The sequence below is a fragment of the Oncorhynchus masou genome, chromosome 12 (assembly GCF_036934945.1).
Source record: "Oncorhynchus masou masou isolate Uvic2021 chromosome 12, UVic_Omas_1.1, whole genome shotgun sequence".
NCBI classification, from domain to species: Eukaryota; Metazoa; Chordata; class Actinopteri; order Salmoniformes; family Salmonidae; genus Oncorhynchus; species Oncorhynchus masou.
The window spans coordinates 15,853,048-15,868,047 of record NC_088223.1 but is presented as its reverse complement, the minus strand read 5'-3'; the positions used below and the strand labels follow the sequence as shown (position 1 = coordinate 15,868,047).

Below are 15,000 nucleotides of genomic sequence, written 5' to 3'. Positions count from 1 at the left end.
CTCCGTGCCGTCTGATGATCCTCATTATAGCCATCTGGACATCACTGGGACTGGAAACAGACACACACACACTGCGAGACATTACGCTATACTCAGCTATACCAGTTATTTGCAACCCCAATGAATCAGTCAAACCCATACCTACAGTTGGGAGGAACTATTGAATATAAGAGCACCGACAGAGATGGAGCTGGCCGCCTCGCTTCGCGTTCCTAGGAAACTATGCAGTTTTTTTTTTTTTTTACGTGTTATTTCTTACATTAGTACCCCAGGTCATCTTAGGTTTCATTACATACAGTCGAGAAGAACTACTGTATATAAGATCAGCGTCAACTCACCATCAGTACGACCAAGAATATGTTTTTCGCGACGCGGATCCTGTGTTCTGCCTTACTAACAGGACAACGGAATGGATCGCATGCAGCGACCCAAAAAAACGACTCCGAAAAAGAGGGAAACGAGGCGGTCGTCTGGTCAGACTACGGAGACGGGCACATCGTGCCCCACTTCCTAGCATTCTTCTTGCCAATGTCCAGTCTCTTGAAAACAAGGTTGATGAAATCCGAGCAAGGGTAGCATTCCAGAGGGACATCAGAGACTGTAACGCTCTGTGCTTCACGGAAACATGGCTCACTGGAGAGACGCTATCCGAAGCGGTGCAGCCAACGGGTTTCTCCACGCATCGCGCCGACAGAAACAAACACCTTTCTGGTAAGAAGAGGGGTGGGGGCGTATGCCTTATGGCTAACGAGGCATGGTGCGATGAAAGAAACATTCAGGAACTCAAATCCTTCTGTTCACCTGATTTAGAATTCCTCACAATCAAATGTAGACCGCATTATCTACCAAGAGAATTCTCTTCGATCATAATCACAGCCGTATATATCCCCCCCCAAGCAGACACATCGATGGCTCTGAACGAACTTTATTTAACTCTTTGCAAACTGGAAACCATTTATCCGGAGGCTGCATTCATTGTTGCTGGGGATTTTAACAAGGCTAATCTGAAAACAAGACTCCCTAAATTTTATCAGCATATCGATTGCGCAACCAGGGGTGGAAAAACCTTGGATCACTGTTACTCTAACTTCCGCGACGCATATAAGGCCCTGCCCTGCCCCCCTTTCGGAAAAGCTGACCACGACTCCATTTTGCTGATACCTGCCTACAGACAAAAACTAAAACAAGAAGCTCCCACGCTGAAGTCTGTCCAACGCTGGTCCGACCAAGCTGACTCCACACTCCAAGACTGCTTCCATCACGTGGACTGGGACATGTTTCGTATTGCGTCAGATAACAACATTGACGAATACGGTGCGCGAGTTCATTAGAACGTGCGTTGAAGATGTCGTTCCCATAGCAACGATTAAAACATTCCCTAACCAGAAACCGTGGATTGATGGCAGCATTCGCGTGAAACTGAAAGCGCGAACCACTGCTTTTAATCAGGGCAAGGTGTCTGGTAACATGACTGAATACAAACAGTGCAGCTATTCCCTCCGTAAGGCTATCAAACAAGCTAAGCGTCAGTACAGAGACAAAGTAGAATCTCAATTCAACGGCTCAGACACAAGAGGCATGTGGCAGGGTCTACAGTCAATCACGGACTACAGGAAGAAATCCAGCCCAGTCACGGACCAGGATGTCTTGCTCCCAGGCAGACTAAATAACTTTTTTGCCCGCTTTGAGGACAATACAGTGCCACTGACACGGCCTGCAACGGAAACATGCGGTCTCTCCTTCACTGCACCCAAGGTGAGTAAAACATTTAAATGTGTTAACCCTCGCAAGGCTGCAGGCCCAGACGGCATCCCCAGCCGCGCCCTCAGAGCATGCGCAGACCAGCTGGCTGGTGTGTTTACGGACATATTCAATCAATCCCTATACCAGTCTGCTGTTCCCACATGCTTCAAGAGGGCCACCATTGTTCCTGTTCCCAAGAAAGCTAAGGTAACTGAGCTAAACGACTACCGCCCTGTAGCACTCACTTCCGTCATCATGAAGTGCTTTGAGAGACTAGTCAAGGACCATATCACCTCCACCCTACCTGACACCCTAGACCCACTCCAATTTGCTAACCGCCCAAAAAGGTCCACAGACGATGCAATCTCAACCACACTGCACACTGCCCTAACCCATCTGGACAAGAGGAATACCTATGTGAGAATGCTGTTCATCGACTACAGCTCGGCATTCAACACCATAGTACCCTCCAAGCTCGTCATCAAGCTCGAGACCCTGGGTCTCGACCCCGCCCTGTGCAACTGGGTACTGGACTTCCTGACGGGCCGCCCCCAGGTGGTGAGGGTAGGGATCAACATCTCCTCCCCGCTGATCCTCAACACTGGGGCCCCACAAGGGTGCGTTCTGAGCCCTCTCCTGTACTCCCTGTTCACCCACGACTGCGTGGCCACGCACGCCTCCAACTCAATCATCAAGTTTGCGGACGACACAACAGTGTTAGGCTTGATTACCAACAACGACGAGACGGCCTACAAGGAGGAGGTGAGGGCCCTCGGAGTGTGGTGTCAGGAAAATAACCTCACACTCAACGTCAACAAAACTAAGGAGATGATTGTGGACTTCAGGAAACAGCAGAGGGAACACCCCCCTATCCACATCGATGGAACAGTAGTGGAGAGAGTAGCAAGTTCTAAGTTCCTCGGCATACACATCACAGACAAACTGAATTGGTCCACTCACACAGACAGCATCGTGAAGAAGGTGCAGCAGCGCCTCTTCAACCTCAGGAGGCTGAAGAAATTCGGCTTGTCACCAAAAGCACTCACAAACTTCTTCAGATGCACAATCGAGAGCATCCTGGCGGGCTGTATCACCGCCTGGTACGGCAACTGCTCCGCCCTCAACCGTAAGGCTCTCCAGAGGGTAGTGAGGTCTGCACAACGCATCACCGGGGGCAAACTACCTGCCCTCCAGGACACCTACACCACCCGATGTTACAGGAAGGCCATAAAGATCATCAAGGACATCAACCACCCGAGCCACTGCCTGTTCACCCCGCTATCATCCAGAAGGCGAGGTCAGTACAGGTGCATCAAAGCTGGGACCGAGAGACTGAAAAACAGCTTCTATCTCAAGGCCATCAGACTGTTAAACAGCCACCACTAACATTGAGTGGCTGCTGCCAACACACTGACACTGACTCAACTCCAGCCACTTTAATAATGGGAATTGATGGGAAATGATGTAAATATATCACTAGCTACTTTAAACAATGCTACCTTATATAATGTAACTTACCCTACATTATTCATCTCACATGCATACGTATATACTGTACTCTATATCATCGACTGCATCCTTATGTAATACATGTATCACTAGCCACTTTAACTATGCCACTTTGTTTACATACTCATCTCATATGTATATACTGTACTCGATACCATCTACTGTATCTTGCCTATGCTGCTCTGTACCATCACTCATTCATATCTTTATGTACATATTCTTTATCCCCTTACATCCCCTTGTATAAGACAGTAGTTTAGGAATTGTTAGTTAGATTACTTGTTGGTTATTACTGCATTGTCGGAACTGGAAGTACAAGCATTTCGCCACACTCACATTAACATCTGCTAACCATGTGTATGTGACAAAATTTGATTTGATGGACATGTTCTCTGTGTCACACACAATCACATACACACGACACATACAACACACACACACCTCAAACTTTAACCACATACCACCCCTATGTTTACAGGTACAACGAACCCCTGAAGCAAGCAAGACAGCAAGCAAGCCAGCCAGCAAGCAAGCCAGCCAGCCAGCCAGCCAGACAGCCAGACAGACAGACTGGGAGTCTGACATGTGTATCATCTATGTGTCTGTACACACCTGTCTAAAGATGTGGAATTACCCACAAACCCCTGGGACAGAGTATGGTGGTGTTTTCAATTCCATACTTGTGTTCCCCATACAGTGCACTACTCTTGACCAGAACCCTATCTGTGGTCATCTAGGATAATGGACTGAGTCCTCCACAAAAGAACTAGCTGCAAGGCAATGAAAGAACATACTGTCTAATCCTGATGGTTTAGGCCTAGTTTGAGATCCATCCAACTCTAACAGTTGGCATACATAATACATTGATGCCAAAGGGATAGCCTATCCTGGATAGAACTAAGTATTCAAGGGAAAAAGTATGCATACATCTCAAGTTGGCTATCGGCCAAGTATGTATGGGGTCCTCAACGTCCCCTAAATCCTGAATTTTCCTTGAAAATAGAGTGAAGATCAGAAGGGGACATGTTAACAGGCAACATGCCCACATTCATTAACATGTCATTAACATGTTATTAAAATGTCATTAACATGTCATAAACAAGCTCATGTCCAAGTCACCGTCTGTCTATGCATTTGGCCTGGACACACAGAGACAGTAACAACAGAGAGTGTGCATGTCTATGGCCTCGTCACACAGAGACAGTAACAACAGAGAGTGTGCATGTCTTTGGCCTCGTCACACAGAGACCGTAACAACAGACAGTGTGCATGTCTTTGACCTCGTCACACAGAGACCGTAACAACAGACAGTGTGCATGTCTTTGGCCTCGTCACACAGAGACCGTAACAACAGACAGTGTGCATGTCTTTGGCCTCGTCACACAGAGACAGTAACAACAGACAGTGTGCATGTCTCGTCACACAGAGACAGTAACAACAGACAGTGTGCATGTCTCGTCACACAGAGACCGTAACAACAGACAGTGTGCATGTCTTTGGCCTCGTCACACAGAGACCGTAACAACAGACAGTGTGCATGTCTTTGGCCTCGTCACACAGAGACAGTAACAACAGACAGTGTGCATGTCTCGTCACACAGAGACAGTAACAACAGACAGTGTGCATGTCTCGTCACACAGAGACCGTAACAACAGACAGTGTGCATGTCTCGTCACACAGAGACCGTAACAACAGACAGTGTGCATGTCTTTGGCCTCGACACACAGAGACAGTAACAACAAACAGTGTGCATGTCTCGTCACACAGAGACAGTAACAACAGACAGTGTGCATGTCTTTGGCCTCGTCACACAGAGACAGTAACAACAGACAGTGTGCATGTCTTTGGCCTCGTCACACAGAGACAGTAACAACAGACAGTGTGCATGTCTTTGGCCTCGACACACAGAGACAGTAACAACAGACAGTGTGCATGTCTTTGGCCTCATCACACAGAGACAGTAACAACAAACAGTGTGCATGTCTCGTCACACAGAGACAGTAACAACAGACAGTGTGCATGTCTTTGGCCTCGTCACACAGAGACCGTAACAACAGACAGTGTGCATGTCTCGTCACACAGAGACAGTAACAACAGACAGTGTGCATGTCTTTGGCCTCGTCACACAGAGACAGTAACAACAAACAGTGTGCATGTCTCGTCACACAGAGACAGTAACAACAGACAGTGTGCATGTCTTTGGCCTCGTCACACAGAGACAGTAACAACAGACAGTGTGCATGTCTTTGGCCTCGTCACACAGAGACAGTAACAACCGACAGTGTGCATGTCTTTGGCCTCGTCACACAGAGACAGTAACAACAGACAGTGTGCATGTCTTTGGCCTCGACACACAGAGACAGTAACAACAGACAGTGTGCATGTCTTTGGCCTCGTCACACAGAGACAGTAACAACAGACAGTGTGCATGTCTTTGGCCTCGTCACACAGAGACAGTAACAACAGACAGTGTGCATGTCTTTGGCCTCGACACACAGAGACAGTAACAACAGACAGTGTGCATGTCTTTGGCCTCGTCACACAGAGACAGTAACAACAGACAGTGTGCATGTCTCGTCACACAGAGACAGTAACAACAGACAGTGTGCATGTCTCGTCACACAGAGACCGTAACAACAGACAGTGTGCATGTCTCGTCACACAGAGACAGTAACAACAGACAGTGTGCATGTCTCGTCACACAGAGACAGTAAAAACAGACAGTGTGCATGTCTCGTCACACAGAGACAGTAACAACAGACAGTGTGCATGTCTCGTCACACAGAGACAGTAACAACAGACAGTGTGCATGTCTTTGGCCTCGACACACAGAGACAGTAACAACAAACAGTGTGCATGTCTCGTCACACAGAGACAGTAACAACAGACAGTGTGCATGTCTTTGGCCTCGACACACAGAGACAGTAACAACAGACAGTGTGCATGTCTTTGGCCTCGTCACACAGAGACAGTAACAACAGACAGTGTGCATGTCTTTGGCCTCGTCACACAGAGACAGTAACAACAGACAGTGTGCATGTCTCGTCACACAGAGACCGTAACAACAGACAGTGTGCATGTCTCGTCACACAGAGACAGTAACAACAGACAGTGTGCATGTCTCGTCACACAGAGACAGTAAAAACAGACAGTGTGCATGTCTCGTCACACAGAGACAGTAACAACAGACAGTGTGCATTTCTTTGGCCTCGTCACACAGGGACAGTAACAACAGACAGTGTGCATGTCTTTGGCCTCGTCACACAGAGACAGTAACAACAGACAGTGTGCATGTCTTTGGCCTCGACACACAGAGACAGTAACAACAGACAGTGTGCATATCTTTGGCCTCGTCACACAGAGACAGTAACAACAGACAGTGTGCATGTCTCGTCACACAGAGACCGTAACAACAGACAGTGTGCATGTCTCGTCACACAGAGACAGTAACAACAGACAGTGTGCATGTCTCGTCACACAGAGACAGTAAAAACAGACAGTGTGCATGTCTCGTCACACAGAGACAGTAACAACAGACAGTGTGCATGTCTCGTCACACAGAGACAGTAACAACAGGCAGTGTGCATGTCTTTGGCCTCGACACACAGAGACAGTAACAACAAACAGTGTGCATGTCTCGTCACAAAGAGACAGTAACAACAGACAGTGTGCATGTCTTTGGCCTCGACACACAGAGACAGTAACAACAAACAGTGTGCATGTCTCGTCACACAGAGACAGTAACAACAGACAGTGTGCATGTCTTTGGCCTCGTCACACAGAGACCGTAACAACAGACAGTGTGCATGTCTTTGGCCTCGTCACACAGAGACAGTAACAACAGACAGTGTGCATGTCTTTGGCCTCGACACACAGAGACAGTCAGCCCTGGCAATACTTATTCTCTCTCTCTCTCATTCTTCCTCTCGTTCCCATGCGGTGAGTGTGTTCTAACAGCTGGCTGTAGCAGATCAAGGCAGTATTAGCCTAGCGTAGATTGCTGCTCTGTGCCAGCCTGAGTTCAGGAGGGACTGGCTCTCTGTCTGTGGAGAAAACATAGGAGAGCAGGGTGTATATTCATTGCAGTGATTCTATTACAAAATGTTTTGTCTGTTGCAAAAAAAAACATTTTGCAACAGTAACAGTTAACAAAACATTTTGCAATGAAAACAAGAGTTTCTATTGGACAAATTCAGATAGGTCCCTCCCCGTTTTGTTTCCGTTTACTCTGTATGCTTCCGTTTGGTTCTTAAAAGGTAAACGTTGCAGGACGTAATGAATACACCCCAGGAGAGAAGAGGACATGAATACATCCACATACTACAAACACATAACCTTTACACACACACACACACACACAAAAGACAGGTGAGTGTCAAACAAACATTGAGTTATATTGAATATACAGTGGGGAGAACAAGTATTTGATACTCTGCCAATTTTGCAGATTTTCCTACTTACATTGTATGATTTTTAAGTAATTAATTAGCATTTTATTGCATGACATATGTATTTGATCACCTACCAACCAGTAAGAATTCCGGCTCTCACAGACCTGTTAGTTTTTCTTTAAGAAGCCCTCCTGTTCTCCACTCATTACCTGTATTAACTGCACCTGTTTGAACTCGTTACCTGTATAAAAGACACCTGTCCACTCAATCAAACAGACTCCAACCTCCCCACAATGGCCAAGACCAGAAAGCTGTGTAAGGACATCAGGGATAAAATTGTAGACCTGCATAAGGCTGGGATGGGCTACAGGACAATAGGCAAGCAGCTTGGTGAGAAGGCAACAACTGTTGCAATTATTAGAAAATGGAAGAAGTTCAAGATGATGGTCAATCACCCTCGGTCTGGGGCTCCATGCAAGATCTCACCTCGTGGGGCATCAATGATCATGAGGAAGGTGAGGGATCAGGCCAGAACTACACGGCAGGACCTGGTCAATGACCTGAAGAGAGCTGGGACCACAGTCTCAAAGAAAACCATTAGTAACACACTACGCCGTCATGGGTTAAAATCCTGCAGCGCACGCAAGGTCCCCCTGCTCAAGCCAGCGCATGTCCAGGCCCATCTGAAGTTTGCCAATGACCATCTGGATGATCCAGAGGAGGAATGGGAGAAGGTCATGTGGTCTGATGAGACAAAAATAGAGCTTTTTGGTCTAAACTCCACTCGCCGTATTTGGAGGAAGAAGAAGGATGAGTACAATGATGCAGAAAAATTAATCCATGCTTTTGTCACTTCTAGGTTAGACTACTGCAATGCTCTACTTTCCGGCTACCCGGATAAAGCACTAAATAAACTTCAGTTAGTGCTAAATACGGCTGCTAGAATCCTGACTAGAACCAAAAAATTTGATCATATTACTCCAGTGCTAGCCTCCCTACACTGGCTTCCTGTCAAAGCAAGGGCTGATTTCAAGGTTTTACTGCTAACCTACAAAGCATTGCATGGGCTTGCTCCTACCTATCTCTCTGATTTGGTCCTGCCGTACATACCTACACGTACGCTACGGTCACAAGACGCAGGCCTCCTAATTGTCCCTAGAATTTCTAAGCAAACAGCTGGAGGCAGGGCTTTCTCCTATAGAGCTCCATTTTTATGGAACGGTCTGCCTACCCATGTCAGAGACGCAAACTCGGTCTCAACCTTTAAGTCTTTACTGAAGACTCATCTCTTCAGTGGGTCATATGATTGAGTGTAGTCTGGCCCAGGAGTGGGAAGGTGAACGGAAAGGCTCTGGAGCAACGAACCACCCTTGCTGTCTCTGCCTGGCCGGTTCCCCTCTTTCCACTGGGATTCTCTGCCTCTAACCCTATTACAGGGGCTGAGTCACTGGCTTGCTGGGGCTCTCTCATGCCGTCCCTGAGGGGGTGCGTCACCTGAGTGGGTTGATTCACTGATGTGGTCATCCTGTCTGGGTTGGCGCCCCCCCCTTGGGTTGTGCCGTGGCGGAGATCTTTGCGGGCTATACTCAGCTTTGTCTCAGGATGGTAAGTTGGTGGTTGAAGATATCCCTCCAGTGGTGTGGGGGCTGTGCTTTGGCATAGTGGGTGGGGTTATATCCTTCCTGTTTGGCCCTGTCCGGGGGTGTCCTCGGGTGGGGCCACAGTGTCTCCTGACCCCTCCTGTCTCAGCCTTCAGTATTTATGCTGCAGTAGTTTATGTGTCGGGGGCTGGGGTCAGTTTGTTATATCTGGAGTACTTCTCCTGTCCAATTCGGTGTCCTGTGTGAATCTAAGTGTGCGTTCTCTAATTCTCTCCTTCTCTCTCTCGGAGGACCTGAGCCCTAGGACCATGCCCCAGGACTACCTGACATGATGACTCCTTGCTGTCCCCAGTCCACCTGGCCGTGCTGCTGCTCCAGTTTCAACTGAACCGCGGCCCTAGGACCATGCCCCAGGACTACTTGACATGATGACTCCTTGCTGTCCCCAGTCCACCTGGCCGTGCTGCTGCTCCAGTTTCAACTGTTCTGCCTTATTATTATTCGACCATGCTGGTCATTTATGAACATTTGAACATCTTGGCCATGTTCTGTTATAATCTCTACCCGGCACAGCCAGAAGAGGACTGGCCACCCCACATAGCCTGGTTCCTCTCTAGGTTTCTTCCTAGGTTTTGGCTTTTCTAGGGAGTTTTTCCTAGCCACCGTGCTTCTACACCTGCATTGCTTGCTGTTTGGGGTTTTAGGCTGGGTTTCTGTACAGCACTTTGAGATATCAGCTGATGTACGAAGGGCTATATAAATAAATTTGATTTGATTTGATTTACAACCCCAAGAACACCATCCCAACCGTGAAGCATGGAGGTGGAAACATCATTCTTTGGTGATGCTTTTCTGCAAAGGGGACAGGACGACTGCACCGTATTGAGGGGAGGATGGATGGGGCCATGTATGGCGAGATCTTGGCCAACAACCTCCTTCCCTCATTAAGAGCATTGAAGATGGGTCATGGCTGGGTCTTCCAGCATGACAACGACCCGAAACACACAGCCAGGGCAACTAAGAAGTGGCTCCGTAAGAAATATCTCAAGGTCCTGGAGTGGCCTAGCCAGTCTCCAGACCTGAACCCAATAGAACATCTTTGGAGGGAACTGAAAGTCTGTATTGCCCAGCGACATCCCCGAAACCTGAGGATCTGGAGAAGGTCTGTATGAAGGAGTGGGCCAAAATCCCTGCTGCAGTGTGTGCAAACCTGGTCAAGAACTACAGGAAACGTATGATCTCTGTAATTGCAAACAAAGGTTGCTGTACCAAATATTAGGTTCTGCTTTTCTAATGTATCAAATACTTATGTCATGCAATAAAATGCAAATTAATTACTTAAAAATCATACAATGTGATTTTCTGGATTTTTGTTTTAGAATCTGCCTCTCACAGTTGAAGTGTACCTATGATAAAAATTACAGACCTCCACATGCTTTGTAAGTAGGAAAAACTGCAAAATCTGCAGTGTATCAAATACTTGTTCTCCCCACTGTATATATTTTTGTAATAACATAAATAAAAGCGCTGTATAATGTTGTTGCACTGTTTGCATAGGGTGTGAGTGTGTGTGTGTGTGTGTGTGTTTGGTTTTACTATCCTTGTGGGGACCAGAAGTCCTCAAATGATAGTAAAACAAGGAGTGGGGACATGTCGTTGGTCCCCACAAGGAAAAAGGCTATTTTAGGTTTAGGGGTTAGGTTTAGGATTAGGGTTATAATTAGGGTTACAATTAGGGTTAAGGGGTAGGTTTAGGAGTCAGGGTTAGGAGTTTGCGGTTAAGTTTAGGATTAGGTTATGGGTTAGGTTTAGGGTTAGAGAAAATAGGATTTTGAATGGAAATCAATAGTTTGGTCCCCACAACAACAGTAAAACATACTTGTGAGTGTGTGCGTGTGTGACAAGCGCATTAGTGTGTGTCTGTGTCTATGCATCTGTTGTGTGTTAACTCCAGCTACTCTTGGAAGAAGGATTTCGGTTATGTCCACCTCACTTAGGGGCTGATTCAGACATTATGCCTCAGCATTTGGTATTCAGACATACCTTATTCAGGTAACACACTCTGCAAATGTGGCTACATTGCGCGCTCTGAATAGATTTAATTTAAACAGCTGAAATCCCCTCCGGCCCACTTGCTGGCCAACATATTTTCCCGTTGACTTGTCATTCAATGGGGGTTGCAGTACGTTTACCTTTTAAGCCATCCCTTTAAATACAGTGTATAATTTTAACGACATACTCGCTAGAATATATCAAGAGGAATTCCGAATATTAGGGATCAACAAAATAAAGCCATCTAAATATATGCATATATCGTCTCCGTTTCAGCACCAATTGGTAGATTTAAAAATACTCTAATCTTGTAGATTATTTAGGTTTAGGAAAGTATTTATGAATCATAAAATACTGGTTTTGGAGAGCCTTTACACACGAAAGAAGACAACCGTGTTTTGATTCATTCTGAAAAGTGCTACATTCAGATATTCAACCTATGGTAATGTTGGAAGATTCGTGTACACATAATTATAATAGGGAGAATAGTGTACAATAGTAGTATATACCCTCATCTATCGTCTGCACTAACCATGGAAATGTATGATGACACAGCCAAGTATTGCGCCATGCGTCTGGTTCAAACTGTTACTGCTTGGTCTCCGCTTCTCCCCATAGTGATTTAATTAGCCTACATCCCTGCACGTTAGAAGGCTGTACAGTTTCCACTCTGTATAATGGCACAGCATTTTACTGTCAGGAAGTTGATATGTTGATATGCTTCAGTGTGCTGACATATGACTGGTTTCACATTTGTCTCCAGGGATTATAAGGTAAACTAGATCTACAACAAGTGCTATTTATATCAACAATTCCCTTATCCAAACGTATTACTTATTTACCTAGCTCCTATCAATAGTTATCATCAAGTTATAAATTACAGGGCGTGGAGAATGGTGTTATTTCTATCTGACAATATCAAGTAGATGCTTTTTCCACTTGGAACCGGCAGGTTCACTAAACGTTATTCATGGTTTCCTCGAGCGTAAAAGTGGTGGAATTGTTAGGGAATTAAATCAAGGTCAGAATAAGTCGTATCTGTAGACACACTTTCATTTATTCAATCTCCCCCCAAACTAACAGCGGGCGAGTAGCATGCGAGTCTCATGTTTAAATTCAAGGTCAGAATACGCTTAGAGAGAAAAGTGCATTTATAAGGGAATTTACGTTCCATTTACTCGCGCTTAACTCGGGTCGGAATTCCCCCCTTAGTGACAGCCCAATCACAGGACTTCACCCTCTCAGATGCTGTGGAGTGCATTTGGTGCTGTGCTATGAAAACAACCTCAAAACCATGTTGTAGGGTCAGAGCCCTGAGCAATAAGAACACACACACAACCGGCTGCTTCCCCAACCCACACACAAACGCAAATAGGCGAGGCATGCATGTATTTCAGACCTGTTGCAACACGGGACATGGAATGAAGACAGTAACCGTCTTCAGGCTACAACAGTCCCTCCAAATATCCACTGACCCAGGTTTAGCACAGACTGGAACAAATCTAATGGAGACAATATTCAAAGTCTGTCTCGTTTAATAAATGCTATGTTATTCAGCAGACGATTTTATCCATAGCGATTTACACTCGTTATTTATTGATGGTTGCGGGAATCAACCCAACAACCCTGGCGTTACAAGTGAAATGCTCTACCAAATTAGCTACAAAGGACGACAGAGATAAATCGTTACTCTATCTATCTCCACTGGGCTGCGTTCAGAAAGTGTTCATGAGTGATCGTTATGTGAAGCCAAAGCAGTTCCAGTTCCCATCACTTCTGTCAAATAACACCTGGGTTAGATGATTGCTCTGTAAAGGTCACAAGTGTTAGTTTAAATTGCACGTAGAAGTGCACAGATACAACAATTGTGTTGACAATCGTGCAGCCTTTTTTCACAGCTTCACAAACATGGGCAGGTCTTAGAATGATACCTTGTTTACTGAGAATCACTGAAACTCCTCTTCCGTAGGGAATATTGATTGGTCTTATTTTTTTAAATGTTTATTTAAATAGGCAAGTCAGTTTGAGAACAAATTAATATTTACAATGGCGGCCACCAAAAGGCAAAAGGCCTCCTGTGGTGATTGGGACTGGGATTTAAAATAATAATTAATGAAAAAATATATATAGGATAAAACACACATCACGACAAGAGAGACAACACAACACTAGATAAAGACTAACCTAAGACAATGACATAGCATGGCAGAAACACTTGACAACACAGCATGTTTTCAACACAACATGACAACAAAATGGTAGCATAACAACATGGCAGCAGGACAAAACAGGCTACAAACATTATTGGGCACAGACAACAGCACAACGGGCAAGAAGGTAGAAACAACAATACATCATGCAAAGCAGCCACAACTGTCAGTAATTGTGTCCATGATGGAGTCTTTGAATGAAGAGATTGTGGTAAAACTGTCCCTTTTGAGTGTTTGTCGCAGCTCGTTCTAGTCACTAACTGCAGCAAAATGACAAGTTTGGGCTAGGAGCTTCTCCTGACCATGTGGCCTGACCATGGACCTTTAAGCTATAGGCCCAAAGTTGTTTTTCTGAACAGGTGTATGGGGGGAAAAAGACTGCCCTATTTACAAGACCTTTGGATGGTAGACCTTTGTGATAGCCTTCAACCAGGACCGGCCCCACTAAAAAGTGACATAAGGGGTTACTTAGGGCCCCCGGCCAAAATGTGTAATATTGCAGGACATTAGCTTAAAACGGCAATAATGTCTCTCCACCCTGTGGTAATAATGTCTCTCCACCCTGTGGCAATAATGTCTCTCCACCCTGGGGCAATAATGTCTCTCCACCCTGGGGCAATAATGTCTCTCCACCCTGGGGCAATAATGTCTCTCCACCCTGTGGCAATAATGTCTATCCACCCTGGGGCAATAATGTCTCTCCACCCTGGGGCAATAATGTCTCTCCACCCTGGAGCAATAATGTCTCTCCACCCTGGAGCAATAATGTCTCTCCACCCTGGGGCAATAATGTCTCTCCACCCTGGAGCAATAATGTCTCTCCACCCTGTGGCAATAATGTCTCTCCACCCTGGGGCAATAATGTCTCTCCACCCTGGGGCAATAATGTCTCTCCACCCTGGGGCAATAATGTCTCTCCACCCTGTGGCAATAATGTCTCTCAACCCTGGGGCAATAATGTCTGTCCACCCTGGGGCAATAATGTCTCTCCACCCTGTGGCAATAATGTCTCTCCACCCTGGGGCAATAATGTCTCTCCACCCTGGGGCAATAATGTCTCTCCACCCTGGGGCAATAATGTCTCTCCACCCTGGGGCAATAATGTGTAGGATTGCAGGATATTAGTTATAAAATTGCTCAATCTTCTGCCTGCCCCATGGCAAAATGTGTAGAATTGCATGAACTCTAAAACGTCATTCCCCTCTTTGTTGTCAGGGGGGGCACTAAGTGTGCGTGTGTGTGTGTGTGTGTGTGTGTGTGTGTGTGTGTGTGTGTGTGTGTGTGTGTGTGTGTGTGTGTGTGTGTGTGTGTGTGTGTGTGTGTGTGTGTGTGTGTGTGTGAGGGGGCTTCTTATTTCCAACTCATGCGTAAAAAGTAGTAGTTTAGGTTGGCTGACATCACATATACAAACATTTTCCATGGCACCGCTCAACCTCAAGGGAAGGGTAGACTAAATCATCCCCCTTTGAAAAGACCAAAGAAGCGCAGCCGACT

At 46.0% G+C, this 15,000-nt stretch overlaps 1 protein-coding gene across 4 annotated transcripts in view; it reads right to left on the bottom strand.

Annotated features, from left to right (window-relative positions):
- LOC135549585 (collagen alpha-1(XVI) chain-like) overlaps positions 1–15,000 on the bottom strand; it is a 159,308-nt gene that overhangs the window by 143,159 nt on the left and 1,149 nt on the right. The window lies entirely within an intron of this gene.